We start from the raw sequence: 16,859 nt of genomic DNA, 5'->3' as shown, positions 1-16,859 counted from the left end.
TGCCATTGAAGTTTGGACCTCACTGTTGTGCCTTAGAGTTCTGCATGGAGATATCTATCCCCGAAAGCCTCTCTTCTCCAGCTTCCAGAGTAGATCTAAGTTATCAGAGCTGAGGTGTGATTCCTCTTCCAGTACTGGTGGAGAGCCCACTGTGACCCTTGCTGGTTACTTGTTTGGGGGCAGGAGTGGACAAGTGATTCCTTACACAAGAGCTCCTTTTCACATTCTCTCTCTTAGGGATCGGAAAAATAAAAGGCAAATACGGTCCACTGTTAAGAGATTATCAAATTAGAAACAAAATATCACAGATTATGTATTATATAACCTATATATTATATATCGCCTAATATTATATTATAGGTTAGATTTTAGAGGCAGATATATAGAGATTGAATCTATGATATTAAAAAAAAAACACTAAAGGTAGTCGCGAGAACACAATAATAAATGTAGGAACATGAGATTATACCCGTTTTATAGATTTTACATTTTTGATGATTGAATTTACTCTCATAGAGTATTGTTGTCAAGTATTAGTCATATTGCTTAGTCATGTTAATCTATACATCTTAGCATGTATGGAAAATCTATTAATTAAAAATGTATGATATGGACTGGGGATGTGGTTCAAGGTGTAGTGTGCTGGCCTGACATGCATGCGGCCTGGGTTTGATCCTCAGCACCACATACAAACAAAGATATTGTCCACCGAAAACTAAATAAATAAATAAATATTAAAATTCTCTCTCTCTCTCTCTCTCTCTCTCTCTCTCTCTTTAAAAAAATGTATGATATATGATATGTCAAGATCATTGTAATGTTTTGAGCAACTAATAATAATAAAAAAATATTTCAGAAAATTTCAGAGATTCCTTACAAATTTCCAATGGTAACTTACAACAGTGAAAGGATCATGATCGAGAATGGGGTTGGCCAAGATAAATACATCAGAAGCAAAGTATCCTTGATACTCAAGGGGAGACAATGGAGCCAGAAATTCAAAAGATAGCTTCAACTTACACATGCTGTGTGACTCTGGAGAGCACAATTAATCTCCCTGTGTCTTTCTCAATCTAGGATGCAGAAATAAAAACACTGCATAACTGTTGGACTACTTATTACACACACATATCTTAAAACAACACATGGGGCACATTAAGTGATATATATATATATCACTTAATGTGATATGTGTATCTATCTATCTATATATATTAGCTACTATTATTATTAACTTGAAAAAAGTCAGAACACAGCAAGAATAAAAATTCTAAATTGACACTTGTTAGCAGAAACCTTGAGCCAATTTTTTTTTATTGCTTAATCTATTTCAAAGCTTTTCCAGTTGGAATTCCACTTTCCTCAAATAGCAAAATACTGATTGTCACCTGCCCATTCAAATAAAAGCTTACAAAACCTGAAGAAACTCACATATATTAAGTGCCTTCTCTGTGTCTGGCATTTAGCCACTGTGTGGCACAGCCCTGTTAGGGACCATTTAGATTGGGATCTCCTTAAGTTCAGCACCAGGTGCCGGTAACATAGAACCCAGAGCAGTGGGAAATCCCAGAGTCATGCAACACGGGAGTCATGGGCATCATGCCAGCAAAGTTCATGTACAGGGGCCCTCTATGTCCAAGGGTTCCACATACACGGATTCAGCTAACATGAGATCAAAAGTATTTTTAAAAATATGTCTGAACTGAACATGATAGACTTGTCTTATGTTACTCTTTCCTAAATAATACTCCATGACAGCTATGGACATAGCATTTACAATTTATTAGGCATTATAAGTAATCTAGAGATAAGATTACAGGAGAATGTTCATAGGTACGTGCAAACACTAGGCTGTCTTATTTAACGGACTTGGGAGCATTCGTGGGTTTTGGTACCCTAGAGAGGGTCTCAGAACCAATCCTCCCTGGATGCTACAGGATGACTGAGGGTGGTAAAGTTTAATGGTGAGGAAACATTTCCCCAGGGTTAAGTGCCAGCACTGAGCAGCACCATCCCCTCACATCCTCAGCCTCACTCACTAGGATCAGCTGTATTTTGTGGGTATTCGAAGAAACCTGGACACTCCAATGGGCTTAGACAGGCTGCATGAACTTCTGGGAGTGTCACTTCGGACTGAACACAGGGCTGCTATTCCTATGATTAAGCACATTCAGAAGTAACTGAGATTCAGTGGGAAAGAAAAAAAAAAAAACCAAACACAGTAATTGTGAGTAATCATAGAACCAGAGTGTCTCACTGAAGGCTGTGGGGACACCCAAGACCTCTCTCAAGAAACCATTTGAGAAGACAGAGGGCAGCCCCAGGTTTCAACTTCTTTCACTATTGTCATTCTTTCTCTCTGGGCCTTCTGTGTGTCTCTCTTGATTCTTTCAAAGTCCGTTTTACTTTCTGACACTTCTAACTGGTACTTGTATTTCATGAGCATATCTCACAGTTACTGAACAGGAATAGCCTAATAAATCATATTTTGTGTTAAATTATGGGTAGAAACAGGTATCAGAATCACTGTATCTAAACGTAGGTAGTCATACTGTGTACAGAAAGTCTAAAGAAATAAGTGGCCAATATAAGCACAGACATGAAATTTCCAATTCCTTGCACTGGTCAGGACATGTTGCTTTATGTTAAGATAAGAAAATATACCCCAAGTTTCTGTGGCTTTACCAGTAAAAGTTTTTTGAGATGATTTGAAATCCACTTTGGTCCAGGCACTGCCTCATGGACTCAGACACCCCTGCCTCAAAACAATAAGTCAAGAAAATAAAGACTCCATCATGCTGCAGTTGTAAAATCTGAAATCTGTGGCCTCCAGATCACTGGCTACTGAGAAGACAACTGCTCAAGAGTCTTCATGCTGGAATTAAAATTTTCAGATCAGAAATGTGACTATTCTTTACCCACTAGTCATTGTTAGCTATATGGTCTTACCCATCCCATGGCGCTTGTGAAGGGAAATCTCACTGCCTTCCCACAGCAAGAAGAGAACTAGATGGGAGTGAGCAGCAGGGAGTCAGCAGACGCCCTTTCATGACATAGAGTAGACTAAACATTTCAGCTTTATCCCTGGCCTTAGGCTGAATATGAATGTCAGAGATGGGAAAATGCTGCTTTGAGAATAATTTTTATTCTGAAGTGAACAATGGTCTTAATTCTATAAAGAAAGAGCTAAGCTATACACACTTCCATAAACTCATGTATACGTGGTTGTTGTTGTTTAAATTTAAACTTAGTAGATTCTTTGATCTGTCATTAAGTTAAACTGAAATGTTTTTAATATATCAATATTTTACCTGAAATTACTATTTTTATGTTCTTTCTTTGCAGGAAAAAAAAACGGCTTCATGGTGAGTCAAGATATGTGTATATGCTCAGTATGTATTTCTTTAACTAGATCTGTATTTAGTAATTTATTTCAAATTCTTTTTGTAGCTCTCTACAGGAAATTGTGCCAGCTCTAAATAGTAAATGTATGATTTTCTATGACCATTATGCTCATGAAAATTAGCTATACTATATATTGCTTTTTGACATGTATATGGTTGAGTTTAAGATGCATATTTGGCTGAACAAAAAACTGAAAGCTTTTCAAATATTTTGAGAATTGTGATAAAAAATATTCTCACTGCTTCCATTAACTAGGAAGATCCAGGAGTCTAGGAAGTTTGAATGAAATTGTCACTGTCTTCACAAATTGCCCTCCCCCCACACACACTGTGGGAGACAGCTGTGGAGCTTTCCAAATAACTGCAAGGGGAAGCAGGTGAACTGGCGAGTCATCTCAGAGAGGCAGAATTCAAAGCCAGCCAGGTAAAGTCTTAGGCATCAGTAAGTTAGTAGAGACAACTCTGTCCCCACAGTGGTCATCCATCTATCTAGAGAGCAAAATGATGGAGAAATGTTTTATATACACTAACAACACTCTGTGGGCTGGGGTTATAGTTCAGTGGTATAGCACTTGCCTAGCATATGTGAGGCACTGGGTTCAATTTCCAGTACTGCATATAAATAAATAAATAAATAAAAATAAAGGTCTATCAACGATTAAAAAAATTTAAAAAAAACAAAGTTCAGTGTGTAATATCTTGATTATAATATAAAAGAAAAATAAGAAAACTCCTATGGGTATTAATAAATCTGATCTAAGAAAAAAATATTTCTGAACTTCTTTCTAACTCTAAGCTTCAAGACATGATGAAGTTGAACTAAATTTCAATTACTCTAAAACCTAAAGCATGTAATAATGATAAACACCATGTACCATAAGCTCAAGATATAATTTGTTTTTACTATATTTCTCTATTATAGATGTGTGAAATCATTTAACTTGTTAAATCAAGTGATTTTATTTTCTACTGGAACATGTTAGGATAATCATTATGAAGTACATTTACATGAAGACAGAATTTAAAAGTGATTCCTTTTGTCTCTAAGGTAGATGTTAGTATCAGTTTTTACAGAATATCAAAGTTATGAACTTCTTAAGCAAATTGGATAAAACTTTCAGATACCATAAAAACTATAATGTCTTCTTTACTTTAAAATGGTCAACAGGGTGGTACTTATGAAATCTAATACCACCCCTAATGTTGGAAATTATGAATGAGAAATGCTCTAGATGCCTTTGATTACAGGTTAGGAATATAACTCAAAAATACACCAGTTTGCCACTGGATGGCAGCATCAGACAAAGGACAAAGCAAAGAAGTAAAACTGGTTGCATAAATACTACAAGATAGACCTTAATTGTGACTGATTAAAAAAAAAAAAAAAGTAGCAAAAGAAATCACTTCACTGGCTAAACTTGATGAAAACTAGTTAGTAGGGATCACTGAACATTTTGAAGTTAAAGTATAATTTTAAGAACATTGCTCCCCTCAAAGGAAATTTTATGAAAAGAGTTTCCCCTCCTTAAGTAAACCAGAGATGTAAGAGTGAAAACTCAGCAGATAGGTCATCCACATTCTTGTCACTCATTTACAACTCCAGGTACAGATGTAATACACAGGGAAACATCTACGAAGTCCAAGAACTTATATATCATCACACACAAAAGATATCATTACTGTGTCCTGTAGCCCTCAAAAGCTTCAAAATCTACTTACCTAATAATTTATTCAGTTTTTAAAAAATGTATAACGAAGCATTCAACTAATTAAACAATATCAATCTATATCTTGAATAGTGAAGAAAATTAATGTTGGCTATGTGATCAACATTTTGTGTGAATTGAAATTATTTAGTGCTAACTGAACAAAATTAAAACTATTATCAGTGCTAAATTTATTATTTTTAATAACTTTGTAAGTATCAAATGTATTGCATTATAATTTTTAAATCCTGAAATTTAACAAATAATTTTTTATTATGAAGATATTTCACTATATTTTAACTATGAAGTTTATAGTCTGCTATGTCAGTAAGTGCTTGAAAATATTAAACATTATTGATTCTAATTTGTTTGTGTGAACCTATGAATGTTTCTTTTATAATTCAGTAATGTAAACCCCAAAATCAGCCTATCTGAGAGTCAGAACCTTTGACATCAGATATGTTTTGATTTCAATCTTTGTGGCTCAACATCTCTCTGAACACATTAGTTCATTATCCTAGCTTTTAATCAATATCTTGAATAGTGAAGAAAATTAATGTTGGCTATGTGATCAACATTTTGTGTGCATTGAAATTATTTAGTGCTAACTGAACAAAACTGATACTATTATCAGTGCTAAATTTGACTTAAATATATACTGACCCAGGACAAAAATTGAAATTTTTCACAAAAATATACATAGTATTTTTGATTTTAAAAAGTTAGCAATTTGCTTTTCCTTTTTAAAACATTTTAAATGAAATGAGCACAATGACTGAAATTGCATGTATAAGAAGAGTTTTACTGATAGTTAAACTAATTGATATCATTTTATATGGTATGGTGCCATGATATGTTATATTTTGTTGTACTAATCTATTACACCATATTGTAATGCAATCTAATTTGTTCTAGTAGATATAATTTTTCAATTTTATTTTTTAATTTATCCGTTTTAGATATACATGACTGTAGAATGTCTTTTTAACATATTACACATATTTGGAATATAGCTTATTCTAATGAGGATCCAATTCTTGTAGTTTTATATGACCTGGAGCTACACTCCATGGATTCATGTATTCATATACGAACATAGAAAAGTTATATCCAATTCATTTCTACTGTCTTCCCTATTCCCATCCCCTGTGCCTTCCCTTCATTCCCCTTTGTCTACTTCACTGAACTACTATCACTGCCAATATTGTGTGTGTGCATCTGCATATCAGAGAGAACATTCAGCCTTTGCTTTTATGGGATTGGCTTATTTCATTTAGCATGATGGTCTCCAGGAGCACATATCTTTATATCATGTTAGTACTGTAGTATAGTATATCTTTCTGCCCTTTATTTTTTTTTTAATCAGGCTTCCCTACCTCCACCTACAATTCTCACCAACCTTTTCTCTTAAACTACAATCCCCTCGATGACTACAACATTTAAAATATTAAGATCAGGGAGCTCTCTGAAGACTGGTAGCACTTTCACTTATTAATCAGGCAAATATTTTGATTGCATCTGGGAGAAAGTGTGAGCCAGATATGTTTCTTGCTATGTTTCATTAGTAGTGATGGGAACATCAAATGCTTAGATCACAGGGGTTCTGGTTAGGTTACTGCACCAAAAAGTTGGGCTTCAGAAGGAGCTTTGATTTTAAAGGAAATTATGCATGATCCAAACACTCAAGACACTTGTGGATGTTAAGGCAGCTGAAGTGAAAAAAGAAGGGTTGGAAAAGAGAAGAAGGAAAATATTCCATGAATATTCTAAGAACAGGAAGCAGAACAGTCTGAGCAGCATCTCAGAAGAGAGGCTCAAGGTACTTGTCAACTTGTTCCTGTAGCACTAAAGCAGAGAGGAGGGCCAGGGATACAGTAAGGAAAGAGCCTAATGAAGGTGGTCCATGAAAGGCCATAAAAGCCCAGTTGAGAACTGTTTTCTCCTAAGGGTTCTGGCCATGATCGGTGAAATCTTCCAGCACAGAAGTGAGCTGAGCATCCACAAATACACCCTTCTGAATAGCCCATCTCCTTCCAAGCTAGTATCCCCTTACTATAATGCCATGTTAATAATTCTCAGCAAATCAGGTTGTTATGTAGCTTCAAAGCCTTCCCTCTGTCTTCCATGAAAACGGAAGACTTTTTCATATATTGCAGTTTCTTACTTTCCTAGACTCATAGTCTGAACTCCATCTGCGATAACAAAATACCAGAGACTAGGTGGTGTTAAATACAGGAATTTATTTCTTACAGAGGCAGGATGTGTGAGGTCAGGGTGCCAGCATGATTGAGGTCTGGAAAGAGCTCTTTCCTGACCTGCAGATGGCCACCATCTTACTATGCCCTCCCATGGTAAAGAGAGAAAGAAAGAGGATGCTTTCTGGACCCCATCATGGGCTCTTCACCCTCCTGACCTCAACCAGACTTACTCACCTCCCAAAGGCTCCAAGTCCACATATTATCACATTGCAGACCAGAGCTTTGGCACATGAATCTGAGAGGACCCAATTCAGACCACAGCTCTCCGTGGAGTCTTACAATTCTTCCCTGCAAGCAAGCAGGATGCACTGTCCTTTCCAGTTACTTGATGAGCATTTTCTAGAATGAATCTCCCCTGCTCCCCCTGATGCAAACAGCTTTTGAGTGCAAAATCTGCTCCCTCAGCCCCAAAGTCTTTTTGTCCCATGCCATTGGCTTTCTATTTCTAGGACAGTCTCCAGGGCTCTGCTCAGCCATCAGCCCTTCTGCTGAACACCAACCACTCCCCAAGTCCTGCTCCAGCACTGTCCAAACACCTGCTTAAGGCACTGGACAACACTAAAATCATCTCTTTTCTTATCTGCTGTCCACACTCAGTAAGGCTCTAAGGTCTTTGAGGAGATGAGTGTCTTGTATTGAGCAACCACTGTAGCAGGGCTGCTTAGTGAGAAAGTGAGAAAATATGGCTTGAATAGAACAACGGCCTCCTTCCCTTGTGACATGCACTAGACTAACCAGCATGATGAGAATTTGGCAGTATGATACCATTTGGAGCCAGCCAAGCATTTAGTTTAGTCAGTGTGGGCATATGGCCATGATGCTGTAATTATTTTACTATTTGGTTAGATCATACTTTTATTTTATTTTATTTCAGTGTCCCAGGTAAGTCTGAGAACATGGTAGAAAGTCCAGTGGTCAAAAATATCAAGGACAGAAAGCATCTTTGAAGCACGTTGATGAAAGGGGAAACACACTTTGCTGGCATCATCTCAAGACCATAGTTGTACTCTTAGGCCTTGCTATTATGTGAAGTTAGTCCTGCTAGAGTTGGCTGTGGAGGTGAAGGTGACAGGTGACTTGGTCTATGCTTTGTAATATTTTAAACTGTCATGTACATGAAAAAAGTTGGAAAAACCTGACACATTTCAAAGCTCAAAGGGAAAGATCCAAAAACTTAAGTCTACCTTTGGTGTCCAAAGTCCATTTCTAAGGAGGACCACAGAAAATATTATTCACTTATGCAGAAGTAAAACAGAGTTTTGGACAGTGGTGTGCACCTGTAATCCCAGCAGTGCAGGAGGCTGATGCAGGAGGATTTGAAGTTTGATGCCAACCTTAGCAAATAAGCAAGACCTTGTCTCAAAAGATGGAGATATAAAGTGGTAAAGTGCCCCTGTACCACTAAAATAAGAAAGAAAAAGAAAGGAAGGAAGGAAGGAAGGAAGGAAGGAAGGAAGGAAGGAAGGAAGGAAGGAAGGGAGGGAGGGAGGGGGGGAGGGAGGGAGGGAGGGAGGGAGATTGTGAAAGAAATACTTGAAGGCTGAAGACTTCAAATTGTTTTGTTTTTGCAAAGATGAAAAAAGACTCTATGTTGTTATCCAAGGTTTATCTTTTGTTACATTGAGTTTGGAGATAGAGTTTATCTTATTTTTTTAAAGTTTCAATGCAATATGTTCTGTGCCTGTGAACAGTTGTACACAGAGAGCTCTTTCTACTCTCAAGAGTATTTGCTCATACTGTGGTCCCAGGATCTGCACCTGGGACCACATAGAGTGTAGGAATGATGAGCAGACAGAATCAACACCTCTCTATAGGAGGAATGGTAAGAGCAAACTTTCTCAAGATTCATTTGAACTAAAGTACACCATTGGTTTACACCACTTGGTGGTGTTTAGTTCTCAAAATTCTAGATGTTTAAATGTTTTTAAAGATTGAAAGGTTGTTTTGCAAAACAACAGAAGTGTATCTTTCATAGCCATGCTATGTATTTGAGTTCTGAAGAGTTTTCTTCCCCTGATTCCTTAATCACATTCTTGGCTTCCATGAGTTGAACAGCTTTCCCCTTCCATGCCCTTCTGCCATGATGTTCTGCCTAACTTCATGCCCAGAACAATGGAGTTGGCCGACCATTGACTGAGTCCTCTGAAGACAAGAGCCAAAATAAAATTCCCCTCCTTTAAGTATTTCTTGTCAGGGATTTTGATCACAGTGACCAAAAGCTGATTAACACAAAACCCAGCATGATTTACATGGACTCTTATGCATCTGCCCCAAATCTAGTCCTGAATATTCTCATGAGCTGAATTATATATCCACAAAATCTAATGTCTCTCATAATGAAATCAAGTTTGGCGATAGGTCTTTAATGAAATGTTAAAATGAAGTCATTAGGGTGAACTATGATCCAATAGGACTGGTGTCCTTATAAAACAGGAAGAGAGAGCAGCAACTCACTCACAAAAGGAACTACATGAGAATATAACAAGAACATGATCCCCAAGCCAGGGAGAGAGGCCCCAGGGGAAACCAGCTCTGCAGGTTACCATCTTGAGCTTCTATGATCCCAAACTGTTAGGAAACATATTTCTGTTAAGATTTCTACTCTGGGCTATTTGATTTTGACAACCAAAAAAAAAAAAAAGTAATATAAATGCCTAAAGTGAAGGCCATTTTTTAAATACTTGATATAATTATGATTGTTGTCATATTAATTTTGAAGTGTGCTCTGGTTATGCATTTTCTTATCCATTATCAGTAGTACTTTTCATACACTGGAATCTTACATCTTTAGATGCAGTTGTAATGCTGCTGCATGTGCACCAGGTGGCAAACGTGCTCTGAGCCTATTTCTCATGCCTATTTATCAGGATGAACCCCCATCTAAACCCAATGACCATAATGTGCCCATGTTTTCCATGTTTTATCAAACAAAGAATGGGAAGAAGCTCAGGTTACTGAAGAATAATGTGTCCATATGCAAAAAGAGTGATATTTTCCCTCAAACAATCTTCAAATTCCATCATGTCAGACTTAATGGAATTATTGAACCAGTCTCTATTCTCTTTAGAAACCATTTAGTCTGATTTTAAAAACCAGTTTTAAAAATCATTTTGCATCTGTAGTAACGTGTAATTTCTCAAATTGTATTTTTAATATTATTAAGTATGAAACTTCTTACATTCAATAATATTTCTTAGTTAATATTTCAGGGTAATTTGTAGCAGTGGTTGACAATGGCATCCATACATCAACAAATTCATCTATCTTCTTTCTTTTAATGTACATTACAAAATATTAATTTTCCCCTAAATCATGGATTCTATACAATAACAATTCAGAAGTTTATATATCAACTTAGCCTTCTTTTTTTAAATCTGCAAAACAAAATGTGTTGGTGTCTGCCCAATTGACACTGCTCATTAACAAGTTTCCAAAAGAATCACTACTTTTTTAATCAAAGTTTTATCTGTTGACACAGATTTCAAGAAATCTGCATGATTTTCCAACACACAAATTCTCGGTTGCTGTATGAGTGGGCATAAAGCTATTGCTGATACTCCTCATCATCTGTGTTTTTATATGAGTGAGTGTGTGTGTGTGTGTGTGTGTGTGTGTGTGTGTGTGTGTGTTTGGAATATATGTAGGAGTTCTGATACAGGTGAGAAGAAAGTGTTACCAGGATTACTAGAAAATACCATTTAAAAGGAAATATGTTACCCATTGGCCCTGGTAATCTTGGTAGTGAAGAAAACTCACTGTATGAGTCCACATTGTACAACCACAGTTTGAAAGTTATTTGCTTATTAGTTCTTGGCTTGTTAAACTTCAAGAGATTGAAGGTAAGTTTAGAAGGAAGTGGTTCTCCTGGGATTTACTATAGTCACCATAGAGAGAGGGGTGCTAAAGTAACACAAATAAGGAGAAAGCATTAGGTCTTTCTTTTCAAGGTTTACTAAAGCAGAAATGAGAGGACACTAAAGCAGGTTGAGGATCCTTCTCCTCTACATATAAACTCCAAAGTTCAAGAGTCTTTTGTATCAGAGGAGCTACTGCATCTTCTACACCAGGAAGGAAGAGCAGAGCAGCGGCTGCTGGGACACCAAGTGGTAGATGCTAACTCCTGTAGATGGCCATTCTGTTGACATTCTGGCTAATCCTCTACTTCAGATAATGAATAACTAAGATTAAGATTTCAGTTGGATATTTATATATAGTTTCTTGTTGTTCTCACTATAATAAAATCTTAGGAGGATCTGAATCATTCTGTTACAGGAAAACTATGTTAAACTGAGAGCTGTGCATGAATCTTGGTCATAATTTCTGATGAGCACTTGGGATAAAGGAAATGCTATCATTTTATATTGTAGTGAATTTTCAGTTGACAAACTTTTAGAGTTTAGTAAGAAAAAATGAAATTGCAAAGTCAAACTTTGCATGATGTCTTATTGTTGAACATCTGCTCTACATAAAGCACTACATTAGCATTTTATCCCCAGTTCCTGGGAAATCCTCTCCCTCTATTTTTCACATACACATAAAAGTGTGTGTGTGTGTGTGTGTGTGTGTGTGTGTGTGTGTGTGAGAGAGAGAGAGAGAGAGAGAGAGAGGAAGAGATTTGGTTGGTCATTTCCTGGTTTAGTGTTCAGTTTATATGCCCACTAGTTCAGATCTTTTTCTTCTCTGCTACTTAGTGAAAATAAGACAATGTCATGTTCTCAACAAGAAAGGCTAGTGACAAAATCAATAGCAACTGGCATTATCCAATATTTTTATTTGTCTTACTGAATAACAAAATTATGATTATCGTGTTGGGTAAACTGCTAATTTTCACAGTGTCCTGAGAGATTCTGGGCATTATTAAGTTAAATATTGATCATGACTTTATAGGATATACATTATTATATGTATTTTACAAGTAAAGTGGGAAGGTGAAATATGTCCAAGACCATAAGATTAGTGGGTTGCAGAGCCAAAATTCAATAAATCTGTGATCTTCCTATATTTAGACCAAATGTCATTCAATACCCTGGGCAATGCCTGCAAACCAAATGTAGTAATCCCACAGATTATCTGCCAACTGTCACACATAACATATAAATGCCAATTATTATAAATCTATTACCATAGCTTTAGGACAACTTTATACTTACATGGTTATATGCTGTGTTGATAGCATCAGTTCTAAAACACAGTTTCTTCTTGAAAATACAAGTATGGAAAAGGTCATGATACCGTATTACAACTGACAACAATTTCATGAAACAGAAGATCAAATCATTCATTTTTAAAATTCAAATTAAGTATTAATTTACAATGCTTCAGGGAGAGGCCAAAAATTTAAAATGGCTTTATAATTTAATCACAAATAATTACAATACTATTCACAAACCATTTCAGTAATAAAATAAAATTATCATTTATTCAAATGATAATACCACTTGTGATTTTCAAATAAATGTTTCTTCTCAGTGATATTACCATTTGAATCAAAATGATTGTTCAACTAATTCCCAATCACCATTCACTTCTCGCTTTTTTTTTTTTTTTTTTTTTTTTGGATAGAAAAATGCTGCAGAGCTCTAGATCTTTCCAACTGCTGTAGACATCAATGTTGCTGCAGAGAAACAATAATGTGTTCATTGTACTCATTACTTCACTATTCTGCCTACTGTGGTAATTGAAAATGAAAACAAAATAATTCCTGCACCAGAACTTACCTGTTTGTGCATGGAGTTTTCTTTTCCCTGTGCTCACACTCTTCCTCAGGGGAAACCTGGAAAGGTCTTTCTGCAGCTGGAGGAGAACTCAAATGGACTTGCCCAGCTACGATGCCCTGAGCTCCTTGATCAGGATTTCTTTCCGCAGATGAGGAGTACATGCTTCTAGCTTAGACGTGTCACATGATCATAATGAGACATGAAAATAAAGATTGGGTCCAAATGCCCATCATATAAAATATTGGAAATTAAGAGGAAGCATGCATAGGTATGATTCAAAATCTGTAAAATTCATTTCATCTCTGCAACTCCCTTTCACATTATTTGGATATTTCTTTTCAAGAGTATGAACTTGAGGACATTCAGTTGTGCTTACGCCTCTAAACATAAAATAAAAAGAAAAACTCTGTTATGAGTGTTCAGAGCTGAGGAGGAAAACATTCAAAAGCACACTCTTAGGTGACAATGATGCATATTTTAATGGAAAAAAAAATAGATCTGCCTTTAATGAAATTTCTGTACTATCCTGAAATCCCTCCTTTGTGAGACCTCAAGTGTTTCAAACTATTTAAGAAACTACCCCCCACAAAGTGCTATTTTAACATGCAATTATTAGTTTACCTTTACATAAATCAACCATGTATGCAATGTCATCACTTTTGAAAAACAATATATTGCAGTAATTCCAGGCTGCAGAGCAGTAATTCTTATCTCCTGCAGAAGATGAAAAATAAATAAATAGATTTGTCATCTCTGAGTATCAAGAATAGTTTCCTCTTAGTTATCACTTTAGCTGGACACATCTTCCCTTCCTTCAAAACAAGAATTAAGAAGTATTTTAAGATTGTGATAAATAAGCAAACTCCCAATAAGCCAATCAACCTGATTAAAATTTAATACTGAGTAACACTAGTCTATACCTAGGAAAGATTTCAGCTGGAGTTTAAGATACTGACAGAGGCTTGTGTATTCATACAGGCAGAGAAACATTTATATGAGGATCTATGATCAAAGTTAAAACTACATATTAAAATTAGTAGATGATTACATACAGAATAAGGAGAGAATTTTAAAAGCTACAAGAGAAAGGAAGCAGATTACATTTAGGGGTAAACCAATCAGGATAACAGCTGATCTTTCAACACAGACTCTGAAAGCTAGAAGATCCTGGAATAACATATTTCAAACACTGAAAGAAAAGGGGTTCCAACCAAGAATTGTGTATCCCGCGAAATTAAGCTTCAGGATGGAAGATGAAATTAAAACCTTCCATGATAAACAAAAGTTAAAAGAATTTGCAGCTAGAAAACCATCTCTTCAAAACATCCTCGGCAAAATATTACAGGAAGAGGAAATGGAAAATATCAATGAAAACCAACAGCAGGAGGTAGTACAGTAAAGGTGGGGGGGAATAATCAAAGAGGAAAACAAACCATGTTTAGTAACATAAATAAACAAATATGGCTGGAAGACCAACCCATATCTCGATAATAACTCTAAATGTTAATGGCTTAAACTCACCAATTAAGAGACACAGGCTAGCAGAATGGATCACTAAACAAGACCCAACAATATGCTGCCTTCAGGAGACGCATTTGATAGGAAAAGACATACATAGACTGAAGGTGAAAGGTTGGGAAAAATCATATCACTCATATGGACTTCGGAAACAAGCAGGAGTGTCCATACTCATATCAAATAAAATAGATTTCAAGCCAAAGTTAATCAAAAGGGATGAAGAGGGACACTACATACTTCTCAAGGGAACCATACACCAACAAGACATAACAATCATAAATATATATGCCCCAAACAATGGTGCAGCTATGTTCATCAAACAAACTCTTCTCAAGTTCAAGAGTCTAATAGACCACCATACAATAATCATGGGAGACTTCAACACACCTCTCTCACCACTGGACAGATCTTCCAAACAAAAGTTGAATAAGGAAACTATAGAGCTCAATAACACAATTAATAACCTAGACTTAATTGACATATATAGAATATACCACCCAACATCAAGCAGTTACACTTTTTTCTCAGCAGCACATGGATCCTTCTCAAAAATAGATCATATATTATGTCACAGGGCAACTCTTAGACAATATAAAGGAGTAGAGATAATACCATGCATCTTATCCGATCATAATGGAATGAAATTGAAAATTAAATAAATAAATAAAATAAAAGAAGTAAGGAAAAATCATGCATCACTTGGAGAATGAACAATAGGTTACTGAATGATCAATGGGTTATAGAAGACATCAAGGAGGAAATTAAAAAATTCTTAGAGATAAATGAAAACACACACACAACATATCGGAATCTATGGGACACATTGAAAGCAGTTCTAAGAGGAAAATTTATTGCTTGGAGTTCATTCCTTAAAAAAAGAAAAAACCAACAAATAAATGATCTAATACTTCAACTCAAAATCCTAGAAAAAGAAGAGCAAAACAACAGCAAAAGAAGTAGAAGACAAGAAATAATTAAAATCAGAGCTGAAATTAATGAAATCGAAACGAAAGAAACAATTGAAAAAATTGACAAAACTAAAAGTTGGTTCTTTGAAAAAATAAATAAAATCGACAGACCCTTAGCCACGCTAACAAAGAGAAGAAGAGAGAGAACTCAAATTACCAGCATACAGGATGAAAAAGGCAATATCACAACAGACACTTCAGAAATACAGAAGATTATCAGAAATTATTTTGAATCCTTATACTCCAATAAAATAGAAGATAGTGAAGGCATCGATAAATTTCTTAAGTCATATGATTTGCCCAGATTGAGTCAGGAGGATATTGACAACCTAAACAGACCAATATCAATTGAGGAAATAGAAGATACCATCAAAAGACTACCAACTAAGAAAAGCCCAGGACCGGATGGGTATACAGCAGAGTTTTTCAAAACCTTTAAAGAGGAACTAATACCAATACTTTTCAAGCTATTTCAGGAAATAGAAAAAGAGGGAGAACTTCCAAATTCATTCTATGAGGCCAACATCACCCTGATTCCTAAACCAGACAAAGACACTTCAAAGAAAGAAAACTACAGACCAATATCTCTAATGAACCTAGATGCAAAAATCCTCAATAAACTTCTGGCGAACCGGATACAAAAACATATCAAAAAAATTGTGCACCATGATCAGGTAGGATTTATCCCTGGGATGCAAGGTTGGTTCAATATACGGAAATCAATAAATGTTATTCACCACATCAACAGGCTTAAAAATAAGAACCATATGGTCATCTCGATAGATGCGGAAAAAGCATTCGACAAAGTACAGCATCCCTTTATGTTCAAAACTCTAGAAAAACTAGGGATAACAGGAACATACCTCAACATTGTAAAAGCAATCTATGCTAAGCCTCAGGCTAGCATCATTCTGAATGGAGAAAAACTGAAGGCATTCCCTCTAAAATCTGGAACAAGACAGGGATGCCCTCTCTCACCACTTCTGTTCAACATAGTTCTCGAATCACTGGCCAGAGCAATTAGACAGACGAAAGAAATTAAAGGCATAAAAATAGGAAAAGAAGAACTCAAATTATCACTATTTGCAGATGACATGATTCTATACCTAGCAGACCCAAAAGGGTCTACAAAGAAACTATTAGAGCTAATAAATGAATTCAGCAAAGTGGCAGGCTATAAAATCAACACGCATAAATCAAAGGCATTCCTGTATATCAGCGACAAATCCTCTGAAATGGAAATGAGGACAACCACCCCATTCACAATATCCTCAAAGAAAATAAAATA

The sequence above is a fragment of the Callospermophilus lateralis genome, chromosome 5 (assembly GCF_048772815.1).
Source record: "Callospermophilus lateralis isolate mCalLat2 chromosome 5, mCalLat2.hap1, whole genome shotgun sequence".
NCBI classification, from domain to species: Eukaryota; Metazoa; Chordata; class Mammalia; order Rodentia; family Sciuridae; genus Callospermophilus; species Callospermophilus lateralis.
The sequence above is the reverse complement of the archived record's forward strand: the minus strand, read 5'-3'. Positions refer to the sequence as shown.